General features: G+C 39.8%; 1 pseudogene; it reads left to right on the top strand.

The window, feature by feature from the left end:
- The first annotated feature begins 13,459 nt into the window (after positions 1-13,459).
- LOC113925137 lies at positions 13,460-14,043 on the top strand (annotated as a pseudogene).
- Positions 14,044-18,656: the final 4,613 nt, after the last annotated feature.

The following is an 18,656-nucleotide window of genomic DNA, read 5'->3' as shown; positions in this document are numbered from 1 at the left end:
AGGGCTGGAGTCTTAAACTCAATTTTATCCTAGGCTATTCCTATTAGGAAAGGCTTTATTAAGATATTCCATTGTTTTGGATAGGACATCAATTAGTCTTAATTTGACACTGAATCACGTTGACATTGAATTACCCTTAATTAAAAAATAATGAACTTGATAGTGCTGTGTTGTGAACATGTCTGCAACAAAATACACAGGAGAGCAAAGAGTAACTCTATTTAAATCAGTGTGTTTTTCTCCACTTGGGAAACAGAGCACAGAACAGTGATCCTTTTATGACCACACCTAGCATTTAGATAGGAAGTTATCTTGTAATATTGAAGTAAGGTCGACGTGACCACTGTGACCCACCAAAGTCCAGCCATCCTGAATTGGAGGACAGTCAAAAAACGTTCCTGCAAGTTCTACAGTCCTATCTACGTGAAGAAATAAATGGCCTTTGGGTAAAAACAAGAATTGCTGAAAGCATCTTATCGTTCTGAAACACGGCTTTCTCTCCCAACAACAGAGCAAAGCAGAAATCAAGCAGCAAAAACATAGCTCAAATGCTGCAGCCAACTGTCTACTTTTTTTTCACATTCTGCCCACACCTTAAATACACATGAAACATTATAACTAGCTGTAGTCAGATACTACAGGAAACAGCAAGGCCAAAAGAAAAACCTCAAACATCCGGCCTTCTTTCTTCTACATGAAATCTACTTTGCTTCATGACTATAAATGTTGCCTTACAAAAAGGTAAAATGAGACATGATGTCATAGAATGGCCAGGTCCACACTATCTTTCTCAAAATTAATATTTTACTGAAAAGCACACAACTCACAGGACAGAAAAAAATTATGTTTTATCAGAGGCGACCAAAACTAAAAATTCTGTTTGTATCACTATGCCAGGAACAACACATGGACAGGGTTCAATATGAGTGTCCATTCCTTTGGATATTTACCTAAATGCCTGTTAGCTATATGTGGTAACAATTATAGTGGAGCTGGGTCAGGGTTATTTATAACCTAACATCTCCTTTGTTGTCCAGAGCAACAACCTCAGGAGAAAACAAAAGAATCCTAGTGAGCAGAACATCAGCAGCAAAGAGTGCACATTTTCTCTCATGTATCAGTAGGAAGCAAATGAATGCGGCCTCTGACCTAGAGCCAACTAGCCCTGCACTTAAAATGGTAGCTTGGCGGGGGGTGGGGGGTGGGGGGTGGGGGGGTCGGGGGGTGGGCACCTGCGTTGCTCAGTCAGTTAAATCTCTGCCCTTGGCTCAGGTCATGATCTCAGTGCCCTGGATGGAGCCCAGCATTGGGCTCCTTGCTCAGTGGGGAGTCTGCTTCTTCCTCTCCCTCTGCTCATGCTCTCCCCCTGCTCATGCTCTCCCCCTGCTCATGCTCTCTCTCTCAAATAAGTAAAATCTTTTAAAAAATAAAATAAAATGGAAGCTTGGGGCAAATCGAAAGGTTTGCTGTCAATCTGTTTTCTGGGCTGCATCTGCTGAGAGATTTTCATTCTGTTTTTGCATATGAATAAAAAGACCTTGGCTTGCGGAGCCCAAACTTGTGTATTAATATCAATTCCGACTTTTGCATCCTAACCTCACACGTCTTTTATCTTTTCAATTCCAATAATTTTACTTTTAGTCTACTCCAATTATTCTCTTTAAAAGATTTTATTTATTTATTTATTTATTTATTTGAGAGAGAGGGAGAGAGGGAGAACAAGCATGAGAAAGAGGGAGCACCAGCAGGGGGAGAAGGAGAGGGAGAAGCACGCACCCTGCTGATCAGGCAGCCCGATGCAGGACCCCAGGATCATGACCTGAGCTGAAGGCAGTCGCTTAACCCATTGAGCCACCCAGGCGCCCCTCCTTAATGATTCTTATTAATGTCCCCACTTTGATACTGAATAATGATCAGAATGACAACAGCCACCTCTCTCAATAAATGCTCACTACATGCCAGGCCCTAGGCTGAACCTATTTGATACATCAGCTCTTTGTAATTGGAACAACCCTGTGTATTAAATATTATTATTCTCGGTTTATAGATGAAGAAATGGAGGCTCGGAGAGATTAAAGAACCTGTCCAAAGCTACAAAGCTGGGGGGGGGGGGTTGCAGGGAATGTTCACCCAAGTCTTCCTAAGCTGCTTCTTCACTACTTCTACCTCCAACGTATCAAACTGAAATTCCTCCCTTCTTTCCTACAATCTACCCTTCCACCCTTCTACCTGGCTCCTACTGAGACTGTTCAGGAATACCTCAGGATGAAGTAGTCATCCCTCATTCCACAAATATTTTCCCGGGCGTTCATCTTAACACTTCATCCAGGCATTCATATGTATTGAGAGCCTACTGCGTGCTGGGTACTGTTCTAGGTGCCGAGGAGACATCAGTGAACAACACAGACAAAAACCCCAGCCTGGTGGAGCTTACATTCCAGAAGGGGCCGAAAGACAATAAACAAGAGCAAGTCACGAACCACCTGTGCTGGTCCCGCCCGAAGTGAGGTGCAAAGAACCACCTCCCGGTTCAGAAAAGCAAAGTCTGGACACACCATAAAAAAACCGAGCAGCTGCATCTCTGCTGTAGACCTGCTGCCTTCTGGTGACAGGATAAAATAAGCTACTCCCAAAGCTCTCCAAGCGGCCCACAAGCCCCTCCCACCTTAAACTTCCCAGACTAGCCGAGCCACTGTTACCCAGGAAACGCCCGGGCCGGAAGTAGGGCTGCGAGGGCAGCATCATGATGCATCCTGGGAGTTGTGGTCCGCGCTCAGAAGGCGCAGGCGCAGGGGTGGAGGCCGGGGGCGGGGGAGGACACCCAGAAGCAGAGCCCCATGGGGATTGTAGTTTTTCATGAATTACACACATTAAGGGCGTCAGAAAATCAGACGGTGCGGTTGGACGACTTCTCATTTCAGACTGTAAAGGTACCCTGCATGAATGCCTGTGGGACAGGGAGACTTGGTTTGGAACGGTGTGTGTCGTCCTCCGTTTAGCTGTAGATCTGAGATGAATTGATAGCCCCCAAGTGGAGAGAATGGGCGAAGGACAAGCCCCATAATCTATTTGCAAATGGGAATATGGAACGATGAGAAAATATAGTGGAATCAAGGAGAGGAAGACGCCCCAAAGACTCACAGAAAGAACAGGCCTCAGTATTCAGTTCATGAATCAGAAGAACATTTTTCAGAAATTTTGGCCTCTTCCAAAAGGATACAAAAATTATGTATATGACATGCAGGCTAATGAAAGTATGGCACAGTCTGGAAGAATATGCTGTAAGAAGTTAAGATTATTTTTCTTTAGGATTACTTTTTTTTTTTTTTACACTTTTATGTGTTTTCTGAGTTGTTTGCAAGGGCTAAGTATTCCTTTCTGGTAAAAGATACTTCAAGTATGGAAAAAAAAGTATACAGAGCAATTTTTTAAACATCCTAGTATCCTTCCTTCCGCCTTCCCTTCTCTCCTCCCTCTTTCTTTCCTTCATTCTAAGAGAAAAAAAAAGCTACAGGAAAAAAGAAAACTTTACAAATACAGATGCCCTTTATGTAGTAGCTCTTTCTCCTCTGCAGAGAAATACACACACATGTACACACACACTCAGACACACATACACACACATACCTTCTGCAAAGTATGTATTGTCTGTGTGTGTATATACATACAAATGTTTGTGTATTATGTGTTTTTCAGATGATGGTGTCATACTGTATGTATCATTCTGTAATTGGCTTTTCTCACTAGTCTGCATCCCGTTTTTGAGATTTATCAAGCACAATACGTGTAGTTCTAAATAGTTCATTTTAACTTCTATATACCATTGCATTATATGATAATGACACATTTAATTATCTAATCTGGTAAGGAATATTTACTCCGTTTTAAACATTTTGCTCCTACAAACCGTCTTGTTATGTACATTCTTAAACAGGTGCATGAATTTCTCTAAGGCATTTACCTGTGACTGAAGTTGACAGGTCTTGGGAGTACACCTGTTTTCAGCTTCACGTGATGCTGCCAAATTGCTTTATAAAGTAGCTGAACCTCTTATCACTCCATCAAAATTGATTGTGAATTCCCTGTGACTCACATTCTTGCCATCTTGTTAGCTTCATTGACTTAAAATAGTATCTCTTATTTTAACTTACATTTACTTTGTCAGAATTTTTAAATTTTGAAGATGGGACTTTTTTTCTCCTTTTCTACAAGAAACATGTATATTTATATGTAGAATAATTTATTTTAGATTTAGATTGCATTTCGATAATGGTGTCTTTTACTCTGTATTCTGTTTTATGTTCTATTTTACATTACTTGGATATTTTAATTATTTTAAATTTTATTATTCTATTTTTCGCTGTCTTTATGTATGTCAAGGACTAAGCAACATTTCCTTGCTAATGTAGAGAATACTATATTTCTAGTGAGTTCTGTCTAAGGCTGCCTTAAGTTGTTAGCTATTATGGCAACAAACAGTATTGTGTATTATGTACTCTGTACTCAGAGTATGTGTACATATTGAACTTGTAGGCCACAGAAAGCCCTCAACCTTTTTCTCCTGAAAGGCTTCTCACCAGAAACTAGCTTTTCCTACTTCTGTCTACTTTCAGCATTTCTGATGATTTGGCCTAGATCTTTTGGCTTTGCCCATTTCCATCTAAATCATTTCATTCTTTCTCTTATTTTTTTTTTCAGGCTTTTACTCCTTATCTTGCTGTCATCCATAAAACATTTTTAGGAATCAGGTGTATTGAGATAGAATTGGCACATAGTACAATTCACCCTTTTTAGTGTACAGTTCCAGAAGTTTTGACAAGCATATGTAGTGATGGATCCACCACCAAAATCAAGATAGAGAACAGATCCAATGTTCCCTCATGCTCCTTTGTAAACAACTGCTCCAACCTGATGCCCTGACAACCACTTATCATTTTCTGTTCCTATGGTTTCGCTTTTCTGAGATCGTGATTGTGTTAGTCGGCTCTGGTTGCTGTAACAAATTATTATGGACTGGGTGGTTTCAGCAACAGACATTTATTTCTCATAGTTCTGGAGTCTGGGAAGTCCAGAATCAAGGTGCCAGCAAATTTTGTTCCTGGTGAGAGCCTGCTTCCTGGCCTGCAGAAGTCCACCTTCTTACTGTGTCCTCACATGGAGGAGAGAGTTCTGGTCTCTGTTCTTCTTGTAAAGACACTAATCCCATATTGCGGGGGGGGGGGGGGGGGTGGCCCACCTTTATGACCTCATTTAAACCTGATTTCCTCTCAAAGGCCCCACTTGCAAATGCCATTGCATTTGGGGTTAGGCCTTCAACATACAAATCTGAGGGCGGGAGACACACACATTCAGTTCACAGCAGTGATAAAAGTTAAATCGTATATTATGTAGCCTTTTGAGACTCAGTAAAATGCATTTAAGAGTCAACCATGTTGTTGTGTGTATCAGTAGATTTTTTTTATTGCCGAGTAGTATACCAATACATAGGTGTATGGCAATTTGTTCATGGATTCATCAGCTGGAGATTTGTGGTGTTTCCAATTTGGGGCAAATATACACAAAACTGCTATCACCATTTGCATACAGGTGTTTGGGTGAATGTTCACTTTCATTTCTCTTAGGTAAATACAAAGGAGTGGGTTTGGTATGCCATATTTAAAAGTATTTAACTTTATAAGAAATTACCAAACTGTTTCCAAGGTGTGTGTACCATTTTATATTCCCATCATTGCGTTTGACAGCACCTGGTGGTGCCCTTTTTCTGCCCCCACTCTAAATGTGTATACTGGTTCCTCATTATCATTTTAATTTGCATTGCCCCAGTGACTAAAGATGATAAGCATTTTTTCATGTGTTTATTTGCCATTCATAACCTTTTTTTTAAAGATTTTATTTACTTTTTTTTTTTTTGATAGACAGAGAGAGCACACAAGCGGGGACAGGGGGCCTGGGGGGAGGGGAAAGAATCTCAAGCAGACTGTGCACTGAGCGTGGAGCCTGTTGCGCAGCCCATCTCAGGACCCCAAGACCATGACCTGAGCCAAAACCAAGAGTCAGATGCTCAACTGACCAAGCCACGCAGGTGCCCCATAACTCTTCTTTAATGAAGTGTCTGTTCAAATGTTTTGCTCAGGGGCACCTGAATGGCTCAGTTGGTTAAGCGTCTGCCTTTGGCTCCCGTCATGATCCCAGAGTCCTGGGATCAAGCCCGGCATTGGGCTCCCTGCTCAGCAGGGAATCTGCTTCTCCCTCAGCCTCTGTGTGCACACTTGTGCTCTCTCTCTCTCTCTCTCTTTCTCTCTCTCTCTCTCAAATAAACAAATAAATCTTTAAAAAATAAAATAAATTTTTAAAATGTCTTGTCCATTTTCATGGATATATATATCATGGACTTATTTGGCTTCTTCTTATTGAGTTTTGAGATTTTTTTTAAGATTATTTATTTATTCATCAGAGACAAAGAGAGAGGCAGAGGGAGAAGCGGGCTCCCCGCTCGACTCGATCCCAGGACCTCGGGATCATGACCTGAGCCGAAGGCAGACTCTTAACCGTCTGAGCCACCCAGCGCCCGAGTTTTGAGAGTTCTTTATAAATTCATTGCAAATCCTTTATCGGATATATGTTTTGCAAATATTCTCACAGCCTTTATATCTTTTTATTTTCTTTAGAGTGCCTTTCAAAATGCAGAACTTTAAAATTTTGATAAAGTTCTATTTTTTTAATTTCTATTTTATGGACCAATCTGTTAGTGTCATCTCTAAGAAATCTAATTGAGGTTACAAGGCTTTCCTCACATTTCTTCTGAAAGTTTTAGAGTTTTAGGTTTTACATGGAGGTCTATGATCAATTTTGAGGATTATTTTTGTGTGTGGTATAAAGTATGGATCAAGTGTTTTGTTTTTGTTTTTGTTTTTTGGATATTGATATCCAAATGTTCCAGCACCATTTGTTAAAAAGTCTATGCTTTCTCCATTGAATTGCCTTTGTTGAAAATCAGCTGCCCATTTCCGTATGGTCTATTCATGGACTCTGTTTTGTTCCATTGATCTATTTGTCGATCTTTATGCCAATACCACACTGTCATGCTTAATGAAGCTTTACAATAAATCTTGAAATCAGACAGTGTAAGTTCTACAATGTTCTCTTCCTTTTCAAATTTGCTTTAACCATTCTTGTTCTTACACTTTCCATAAAAATTTTAGAAAACGTTGATTTCTACAAAAAAAAATTTGCTGGGATTTTGACTGGGATTGTGTTGAATCTATAGATAAGTTTAGAAAAATTGACTCTTAACAATATTGAGTCTTCAAGTTAATAAAAAAGAAATTCTGCCTATGGACAATAGTTTTGACCCATGCCTTTCTAGTCCCAGCCTGTGACCTTCCATCTTGACTGCCATCCCCATGGGGTTGGCACTTGCTTAGCCAGCCCTCACGATTGCATAAACCAATTCTTTGTAACCCCCCTGTCTCTTCCCTCTTCCTTTCCCTCTCCTTGAAATTATATATCTCACCATTTATTTAGGTTTTCTTTGCTTCCTTCCTATGTTTTATAGTTTCAGCATATGGATCTTGCACATGTTTCATTAGAATCATACTTCAATATCTCATGGTTTTGGTGATATTGTAAATGGTACTTGAAAAAACTTTAATATCCAATTGTTTGTTGCTAGTATATAAAAATATTATTGGTTTTTGTATGTTAACATTGCATCCTGTGACTTTGCTTAACTCATTTATTATTTCCCATAGGTTTTTAAAGGTTTTTTGGATTTTTTTTTACATGGACAACTGTGTCACCTGCAAATAGAAACAATTTTATTTTTTATTTTCCAGCATATATGCGTTCTTTTTCTTTTTTTTTTTTTTTTTTGAAGATTTTATTTATTTGACAGAGAGAGAGAAAGCACAAGCAGGGGGAGCAGGAGAGGGAGAAGCAGGCTCCTCACTGAGCAGGGAGCCTGATACAGGGCTGGATCCCAGGATCCTGAGTGGCCTAACGGACTGAGCCACCCAGGCACCTCTGTGCTTTATTTTTCTTGCCTTTTTGCAATAGCTAAGGCCCTCAGTATATTGTTCAATAGAAGTGATGAGAGTAGACATTCTTGATTTGTTCCTGTGATACGAGGGGAAAGCATTCAGTCTTTCACCATCAAATATGATGTTAGCTAAGGATTTTTTATAGATGCCTTTATCAGCTTGGGGATCTTCTAGTCTATTCATTGTCTTCTAAGAATTTTTATCATAAATGAGTGTTGAATTTTGTCCAATGATGTTTTGCATCTATTGAAACGATCATGTGGTTTTTCTTCTTCAGTTCCTTGTTATGGTGAATCACATTGCTTGATTTTCAGATGTCAAACTGGCCTTACATTCCCAAATAGATAAACACTATTTGGTCATGATGCATTATTCCTTTTATTAATAACTGAATTTTACTTGCTAATATTCTGTATAGTATTATTGTGTTTGTGTTCATGAGGGATATTGGTCTGTAGGTTTCTTTTTCTGTAAAACCTTGTTCTAGTTTTGGCATCAGGGCAGTGTTAGTCTTAGAAAATGAATTAGGACATCTTCTCTCCTCTTCTACCTTCTTGAAGAAACTTGGTGTAGAATTAGCATTATTTTCCACCAGTGAAGCCATCTCTGATGGTTAATTTTATGTGTCCAATTTGACTAGGCCATGGTAACCAGATAGTTGGTCAAAGATTATTCTAGATGTTTCTGCAAAGCTATTTTTCAGATGAGATTAACATTTAAATCAGTAGACTTTGAATAAAGCAAACCCATAATGTGGATGGGCCTCATCTAATAAGTTGAAGGCCTTACTAGAAAAAAGACCAACCATCCTGAAAAAAGAGGAAATTCTGGCAGCAGACTACCTGGGTCTCTAGCCCTGGCCTATCCTGCAGATTTGGGGCTAGCCAGCCTCCAAATATACATTATTATAAATTGTTTCATTAATTGTTTGCAAAAATAAGATAACCAATCACAACATGCATCCCAAAAAACAAAAACAAAATGCATTTCCAAAAAACTTTTGGAAAACAAAGAAGAAAAGAAAACATATTTGGTGTCACCATTTATACCTTCAGAGAAAAATATCAATCATGCATTTCATAAGCTGGTACAGTTTCTTACAAAAACATGTGTCATGTCTCCAGACAATCCTCTCAAGTTTGGAGGTTAAAAATTACAGTGCAGATGTAAACATCTTAATAAATTTTGACAAGAAGGTCTTTATTTCTTGACATTAAATAGAAGGATATCACAAGAGAGAAGCCTTACTACTTAAATAAAACATAGTAAGATGAGTCTTATTGGGACTGTGCTTTAACCTAATTAATAAGCTCCTGCCAGGGGAGGGGAAGGAGTGGCTTCTGGTACGATGACCACCTGGGAATTTGAACCTACAATCAAAGAACATACAGATGGAGCTAAAGGATAAGGTTGTTATTCAGGGAAATTGGATACAACCTAGGAAATTCAGAAAAGACAAATTTGGATTTTTTTGAAATTTAGATAAACAAATTTGGGGTCCCATGTAGAGCCTCTGGCTTGTGATTTTTATTTCTTCAATTATTTAATAGTTAATCATTAGTAGTGTTGATGTTATCTTTATCATTGCAATTAGCTCCATTATTATATGGGCTAAGAAAATAATTAATACGACATGCTAAATAACTACTGAACACGTAAAATAATAATAGTTAACTCTCACTTGTCTGTATCAAGGGAGGGAAAGGATGGGTTCAGATCAGACAACTATTTATCCCTCCAGCTGGGCAGAGGCTGTGGTCATGTTTCTAGTGGCCTAGACAAGCTTTTAGAAGAATAGAATATCCCATACGGGTTAGAACGTGGAGAAATGGACTACACTATTGGCGGAAGGGTGTATTGGTATTGTTTGCATGGAAAGTTGGCATGTTATTAAAATTTTAAATATTCTTCAACTCAGAAATTTTGCTTCTTGTTATCTATCCTAAAGAAACACTTGTACATGTCCATCACCCAGTTACCCCTTTCCCCCCATCAACCTTCAGTGTATTTCCTATGATTAAGAGTCTGTTATGGGCATCAAGGAGGGCAAGTGATGATATAATGAGCACTGCATATTATATAAGACTGATGAATCACTGACCTCTACCTCTGAAACCAATAATACACTATACATTAATTAATTGAATTTTAATTTTAAAAATGTGTTATGTAAGAAAAAAACCACTTGTATATGTGCACTAAGAGATATGTACAAGGATTTTCCTTCCTTCTTGGTTATAATCATGAATGACTGAAAACAACCTAAAAATCAGCATTAGGAGAATAAATTAAAATATTATAATTTATAAATTATAAAATAAATGTATAGATGGCACATCTATACAGTAAAAATATATTGCAGCAATCAAAGGGAACAAGTGAAAGTTGACATAAAAGAAATTCTTAAGGACAGACAATGTAGAGGGGAGGGGAGAAGTAAGCTGTGGGATAAAGTACATAGTGTGCCATGGTTTATGTCTGTAAAAAAAAAACTATATTACGTATATGAACAAGAAATGTATGCATAAAAATGCATTTTAAAATGTCTGGAAGAATCCACTTCTTCCAGAGGATTGGGATTGAGGGTAACACTTAACCTTATAGTGTGATTTTTATAACCTGAATGCCATCTTCAGGTATTATTACTCATACATCTTTAAAATTTATCAAATAAAAAGCATGTGGAAGAGAGGGCAAAGCATTCAAACAGGTTAGGCACCAAAAGAGAAATATGAATAACAAAAAAAAAAGTTCCAAAAATATTTTGAAAATGTATCAAGAATTAATTATAGCTCTTTTTGGATGATGAAGCTATGAATGATTTATTTTTAACTTCTCTTTCTACTTTTCTGTATTTTTCAATTTTTTTATAATGGAAATACATATAAGAAATTTTTAAAGGGGCGCCTGGGTGGCTCAGTTGTTTAAGCGACTGCCTTCGGCTCAGGTCATGATCCTGGAGTCCCGGGATCGAGTCCCACATCGCGCTCCCTGCTCAGCAGGGAGTCTGCTTCTCCCTCTGACCCTCTTCCCTCTCGTGCTCTCTGTCTCTCACTCTCTCTCTCTCAAATAAATAAATAAAATCTTTAAAAAAAAAAAGAAATTTTTAAGGGTTAAGAAATGGCTGGTAAATCCCAACTAGCATGCTTGTACCTTTAATTCTTATTCTGCCAGGGAGGGTAATATAGTCTCTTTGGAGTATGAGGACATTTCCGATGAAAATGCCCATGGAAAAGTGATATTTGAGGTGAGTGGCCCTCTCCTGATATCAAGTGACAGACCAATACACTGATATGCTGGAAACCAACTCAAAAAAACAAAAAAACAAAAAAAGCCCCGATTTGTAGCATTTTTTCTGATTTCCATGGTGTTATGGGTTGAATTGCACCCCCCCCAAATATATGTTCAAGTCCTAACCGTCAGTACCTCCAAATGTGACCTGATTTGGAAATAGGGTCATTCTAGATGTAATTAGTTAAGATTAAGTCATACTGGAGCCGGGTGTGCACTTAATCCAATATTACTGATGGCCTTATAACAAGAAGAAACACACAGGGAGAATGTCAGGGCCCATACAAGTGGAGGTTGGAGGGATGTACCTACAAGCCAAGGAATGCCAAGGACTGATGGCCACCACCCGAAGCTAGGAAAAGGTAGGGAAGGTTCTACCCAGAATGTTAGAGGGAGCATAGGCCTGTTGGCACCTTGACTTCTGGCCTCCAGAACTGTAAGAGAATACAGTACATGTATATCATTGATATTATCGTTATAATAGCAATTAGTTACATCATTACATTGGTTAAGAAAATAATGTTACATAATAAATAACTAATATGCAACATAGTAATAGTTAACTCTCAATTTTGGTACCTTGTGGTACTTTGCTAAGGCAACCCTAGGAAGCTAAGAGACAGGTATAAATACTTCTTACATGGCCATTTGATATGACTTCACTGAATGTAGAGTTTGGAAGGGGTGTACACGGCTGGTTCTCATGAGCCAGTATAAGCCAGCTCCAACACACCCCTGAACAGCAGACTTACGTTCATCAAAGCCACAGAGAGTTCTAAGTTGGGCAGAGAAGAATTTGACATAGATTTGACCAAGAACTTTCAGCGCAGAAGTATCATCAATGGACATTGTCTTATGTTGTATGCACCTAACTTTTCTAAATCTCTATGTTGGTTTCAAGAAGCAAATTAACCTATTTCAGTTCTAGAGAAGCAAGTGCGATCAAGAATGTGAAAGTACCTGCTCATCATTCAAGTATCAATGACGACATGAGGGAATGCAGGTCAATTTACTGGGTTGAGATAATCCCTGTGTCTATTCTGACTGTTTCAGTTAGGAGTTTTAAAACCACTCAGCACTGATATATCCTGGATCAAGAGAGACGAACATCCACAGTGATACTGGACACATACAGGAGTGTCAGAACACTGGAATCTTCCTGCAGAACCTGTCTTCTTGCTCCCATCCCTCCAGTGAGGGCCTGGGGCTTTGGAGTCAGTCAGACCTGAGTTCAAATCCCAGCTCTCCTGCTTACAGCCTACTTGACTTGGGAGAAACTATTTAGCTTCTACAAGCTTCAGTTTCTTTATCTCTAAAACGGTGATAATAGTCTAACAATTCAAAGGTGATAACAGAACTTAATGCAAAGGTCAGTTATGAGGATTAACATATTTAATGCGACACCTGGCATATAATAATAATAAACAGTGAGTAAATAATAATTAAACTCTGGCAGCAACTCCCTGATCAAGGAGTCCTTAATCCAGGAGGCCGAGCAGCCCAGTTCCCAGGGTCGAGGTACAGAGGCTTATTGATCAGGTCTGACAGCAGCGCAGGGGGAGCGCGGTGCCATGTGCCCCACATGCTCTGCCGTGGGGTGCTTTGAACTAGGGGAACACCAGCCACCTCTCTGTTCGGTTTGAAGCCTGCCTCCTTCCTGGGATTTGGAGACCTGAAGCCACCCATGGTTTAGTCACTCCTCGCCAAAGCAAATGGGCGACGCTGAGAGGAAGCAACAAATGTGAATGCTCAAGACAGAAAACAAGACAGCATCCTTTGCAAAAGTCGGTGGAGCCCTCTGTCTTGACAGGCTCTGGAAGCCAGGAGGGAACGCCTGAAACCGTGGGTAGTACTGAACCTTATATACACCACGTTTTTTTCCTGTACACACATACCTGTAATAAAGGTTTAACTTCTAAATTAGGTAGAGTAGGAGATTAACCACAACTAATAATAAAACACAACTGTAATAAAAGCTATAGGAATATGATTTTTCTATGTCTCAAGATATCTGGTACCGGACGGGGCCCTCCGTCGACCTCGTGAGACGATACAACGCCCCCACGAGGCGAGGCCATGAGGTGAATGACGCATGCGCGCCGGGCACGCAGCTCCGCTCCTGTTGACGCTCTGACGCCCTGTTGGCAGGAGGAGCATCTACTTCCAGAAGGCTTGACCCGGTCGGCAGGGACTTCCGCAGAGCCCTTTTGCTGCTGGAGGGAAGAGCCAGACTTCTCAAAGGTCAGTCTGTTCCACAAGTAGGACCCCAGGGCCTTCTGTATGTGCAGCAAAGAGAGCGCCCCCAAACATGACTCCCATCTCCATTCTGGGTTGTGATGATGCCACTACTTGTCACAATGTGGTCCTGAGACACACAGATCATGGGGCTACCTGCCTGACACATTGTGAGGGAACCGACCCAGAAGCTGAGGTCCCCTTGATCACGCATTCCATAATAAGATCCTTTTTCCGCCTGCGCTCCGTGAGGAAGGGTGCAGGTGCACCTCCTGGTCGGCTTCAGTGAGGGCAGGCCTTGTCAGCAAAGCGGCCTTAACGTCTTAGTGAATTTGACAGACAGGAAGATGACATTCACTTAGTGACAGTATGTGTGACAGATTTAAATGGCTGCGAAGAAAATGAAACCCACATTCTGATAACTTAAGGTATTGTTGTCAGCTTTAAAACTGGGGAGATTTACAGAGCCTCCTTCTGACATGGAGGTCGGGAGGAGGAGCTGCACACTGCACCAGGTTTTCAGGGAAGTGTCCACTCCTTTGGAAGGAATACCAGGCCCCGAACGACCAAGATCCAATACACACAGTTAATCTCCCATCTGTAATGTTTCATCTCCTGTTTCCTGTCCTCCCTCTAGCCCTATGGAATGCTATGCCATCCAGAAGGCAGTCTAATCCTTCACCTCTCTCGTTGGTCCAGGCTGTTCCCACTCTGTGGCCTACTCTCCCTCCCCCATCCATCACCGGCTCACCTTCCTCGTCAGACCGGGAGCCCTGCCCCTTCTGCCAGGTCTTCCCGACCCTCTCAGGAGGACCTTCTTCCCTACTTGCATTATACTTGGTCTTTACCTCCATTGTAACATTTATCAATTTTTACTATAATCATTTCTATTTCTCCCCTCCAGGAGAGCTAAGCCTCTCGAACATAGAGGTGATTTTGAGTTTCTTTTTGTCTCTCCAGTGCTTGGAACATAAATGTTTAAATACTGTTTAATGAAAACCAACAATTTCTAAAGCAGTTGGCAGTTTACAAGTCTTTTTTCAAACGCATCGTTTCTACTGATTCTAGAAGTGACTCCGTTTTACCTTTTATTAGCAATTATCATCACCCACTTATTTTGCAAATGAGGAAGCTACAGTTTATAGAGGGTAAGGAACTTGGCCTGAGCTACTCAGCTGGTAGATGGTCAAGCTGGGGCTTCAAGGCTTGGATCTACAGGAAAGAAAGCAGGAAGTCAGGGGAAGAGCATAAACATGGAAGCCTCAAAAGCCTCTTTTGACTTACAGCCCCAGCAAGACAGCCAGGAAGCTGAGTGTTTTGGCTTCACCAGATTTCAGATTTTAACCATGCTGTACCTCAGTGTTCTCGTGTATAAAACGACAGGGTTATACTAAATAAGTACTTGTCACTTATCTTACAGTTTGTGTCCACTCATCTTTCTAATCCAGAGATTCCCAAATTTCCCTGATTTCTGCTGCCCTGAGGCCAAAGAAACACCTAAAAATTGCCCTTCTTAAGTAGTTAGGTCTAAACAACTTAATAGCAGCAGCTTATGGGATGTCCAACTGTGTCCCTCCAAAACATAATGGCCCATGCTACCTCTGGAGTCACCCCAAGGTGCTTCAGCTCACAATGTGGGAATCACAGTTCTAATCAAAGAAGGGCTCTATCCTGGTAGAAATAAAAATTTTCCTTTTTAGAGAAAGATGTTTATATCATCATTATACCAGTTTTAAAGACCTGAACTATTGATCTATATGTTTATTTTTTTAACTTTATGAACACTATAACGGTATTATTAAGGGTATATTTTAAAGCCTTCATTTTAAAACACAGATGACTTTGTTAATAATCTGAAACATTGAAAAATATTGCTGAGAATATAGTTTACTGGTATTGCTATAGAGCACAGAATAAATTCTAATATTATCAGAAATTTTATAGCACTAACACGTAAAAATAAAAATCATTCTATTAGAAAGTAAATTATAGTAATACTATTGACAATCACATTTATGGCTATCACTATACATTCACAAATAAAAATATCATCACCAGAAAACATAGCAACTAGTGAACCTTATTGTTGAGAAGGCTGCAGTTGCATTTTACTGAATAGCGTCTCTGTTCCTGGGATAACGTTTAAAACAGCAACTAGAAGAACTGCTTTAAGTAAAAACGGTTTTTATTTTCAGGGGTGTCATCATATAAAAGTGATTCTCACATGCTAAACTGCTGGAAATAGTCGAAGTTTTGTGAAAGTTTTTCATTAAGTGTTTCATGTTGTCTGTCCTTTAAACCCAAACGGTTGCAAACTCTTCACAAGCTATTGTAATGCTAGTTCAGCTGATAAGTTAATAAAACTCCCTTTCTTTGAAATCCTAAGCCACAAAACATTTGTTGCACGCTGATAAGAATAAATGGACATGGATGTGCCACCCAAAGGTTCTCCTGTTCTAGGATCATCTGCAAAGAGGAAACATCCGTTTCATGTGTTTCTTGCTTACCCAGGTCAGTAAGTACAAATACCCGCATGTCCAACTGCACAGAGATTGAGCCTAGCGCAGCAGGAGGTGATGTACAAAAACACAGGAACCAGAGGAAGTTGGGGGAGGGGCAGAGCATTAATTAATAACTGGCAGGTGTAGTCTGCAGGATGCAGGAGGTAGCTGGTGGCCTAGAGGAAGAGAATTAGAAGAAAGAATGCTCATCCAAGGTAATGTTGATGAACCAGCCAAAAGGCCACAGATGGGTACTTGCAGTTGGAAGGATGATCCGAAGAAGCAGAAATAGCACACTTGGCGCATAGATATGGGGCCTGAGGAATTCACTTTACTTTTAAGTTTAATTTCATTTTAATTAATTTTTAAAGATTTTAAGTTTTAAAAATCTCTTAGTTTTTTACTGTGGTAAAATACATATAACATGTACCATTTTAGCTATTCTTAAGTCTACAGTATAGAGGCATTAAGTACATTCACATTGTTGTATAACCATCACCACCAACCACTTGCAGAACTTTTTCATCTTCCCAAACTGAAACTCTGTACCCATCAAATAACCTCCCATTACCCTCCCTATGTAGCCCCTTGCCTCATACACCATTATACTTGCTGTCTCTGTGAATTTGGCTACTCTAGGTATCTCATAGGAGTGAATTATCCAGTATTTGTGCTTTTGTGTCTGGCTTCTTTCATTTGGCATAATGTCCAGGTTCATACATATTGTAGCATGTATCAAAATTTCTTTCCTTTTTAAGGCTAAATAATATTCTATTGTATGTATATACTACATTTTTAAAAAAAAAATCCATTCAGGGGCGCCTGGGTGGCTCAGTTGGTTAGGCGACTGCCTTCGGCTCAGGTCGTGATCCTGGAGTCCCGGGATCGAGTCCCGCATCGGGCTCCCTGCTCGGCGGGGAGTCTGCTTCTCCCTCTGACCCTCTTCCCTCTGGTGCTCTCTATCTCTCATTCTCTCTCTCTCAAATAAATAAATAAAATCTTTAAAAAAAAATTAAAAAAAAATAAAAAAATCCATTCATCTGTCAATGGACATTTCAGTGCTTCCACCTTTGAGCTATTAGGAATAATGCTGCAATGAACATGGTTCTACAAATATGCACTTGATTCCTTGCTTTCAATTCCGTTGTGTGTATACTCAGAAGTGAAATTGCTGGCTCATAATTCTATGTCTGTCTATCTTTCTTTCTTTCTCTTCCTTCCTTTCTTTTTCTTTTTCTTTCTTTCTTTCTTTCTTTCTTTCTTTCTTTCTTTCTTTCTTTCTTTCTTTCTTTCTTTCTTTCTTTCTTTCTTTCTTTCTTTCCTTCCTTCCTTCCTTCCTTCCTTCCTTCCTTCCTTCCTTCCTTCCTTCCTTCCTTCCTTCCTTCCTTCCTTCCTTCCTTCCTTCTTTCTTTCCTTCTTTCTCTCTGTTCATTCATTTGTTAGTTTTTTGGAGGGACTGCCTTATCATTTTCCACAGTGGCTATACCAATTCACATCCCTACCAGCAGTGTAGGGAACCTCTCCAACACTTATATTCTGTTTGGTTTCTTTATAATAGCTATCTTAATGGGTGTGAAGTTGCATCTCATTATGGTTTCGATTAACATTTCCCTGGTAGCTAGTGATGTTAAGCATCTTCTCATGTGCTTCTTGGCCATTTGTGTATCTTCTTTGGAGAAATGTCTATTCAATGCTTTGCCCATTTCTAATTGGTTGTTTGGTTGTTGTTGAGTTGTACAAGTTCTTTATATATTCTGGATATTAATCCCTAATCAGATAGATGATTTGCAAATAATTTCTCACATTCCATGAATTCTTTTTTCACTCTGTTGATAATGTCCTTTGATGCACAGAAGTGTATTTTGTTTTGTTTTTGTTTTTGTTTTAAGTAGGCTGTACTTAAAATGGAGCATGGAACCCTTGCGGGGTTTCAATTCATGACCCTAAGATTGAGACCTGAGCCAAGATCAAGAGTCGGATGCTTAAGTGACTGAGCCCCGATACACAGAAGTTTCTTATTTGGGGGCACCTGGGTGACTCAGTCGGTTAAGCGTCTGCCTTTGGCTTAGGTCATGATCCCAGGGTCCTGGGATCAAGTCCTGCATTGGGCTCCCTGCTCAGTGGGGAGTCTGCTTCTCCCTCTGCCCCTCCCGCTGCTCATGCGAGCTCTCTCTCTTTCTCTCTCTCAAATACATAAATAAAATCTTAAAAAAAAGAAGTTTCTTATTTTGATTTTTTTTCTTTTGCTGCCTGTGTTTTGGGTACTGCCTCATATGTACCACTGGACCAGGTCCTTTTGATTGCTAAGATTTAGTCAGAGGTAAATGCATTTTGAGGTGGAGAATAAGTATAATTTCAGGATTGGAATGGAAAACTCAGGTAATTATTAATGTTCCAGATGCAAACAGAGAGGGTATGGCATGCCAACAGCTTACTAATCAGTCCTAGAAGTCTATTTTAGAATTCCCAAAGGGCAGAGGTGGGGTTCAGTTACACAAAGGCCTCTTGGGACCAAATAGACAAGGTGTGAAGAAGAGATTGAGATAAAATGAAATGGGATAAGATAGAATAATAATATTAGGAGGGCTTT

This window comes from Zalophus californianus, chromosome 2 (genome assembly GCF_009762305.2).
Source record: "Zalophus californianus isolate mZalCal1 chromosome 2, mZalCal1.pri.v2, whole genome shotgun sequence".
NCBI lineage: Eukaryota > Metazoa > Chordata > Mammalia > Carnivora > Otariidae > Zalophus > Zalophus californianus.
Note: the sequence above shows the minus strand (reverse complement) of the source record. Positions and strands in the feature narration are given on the sequence as shown.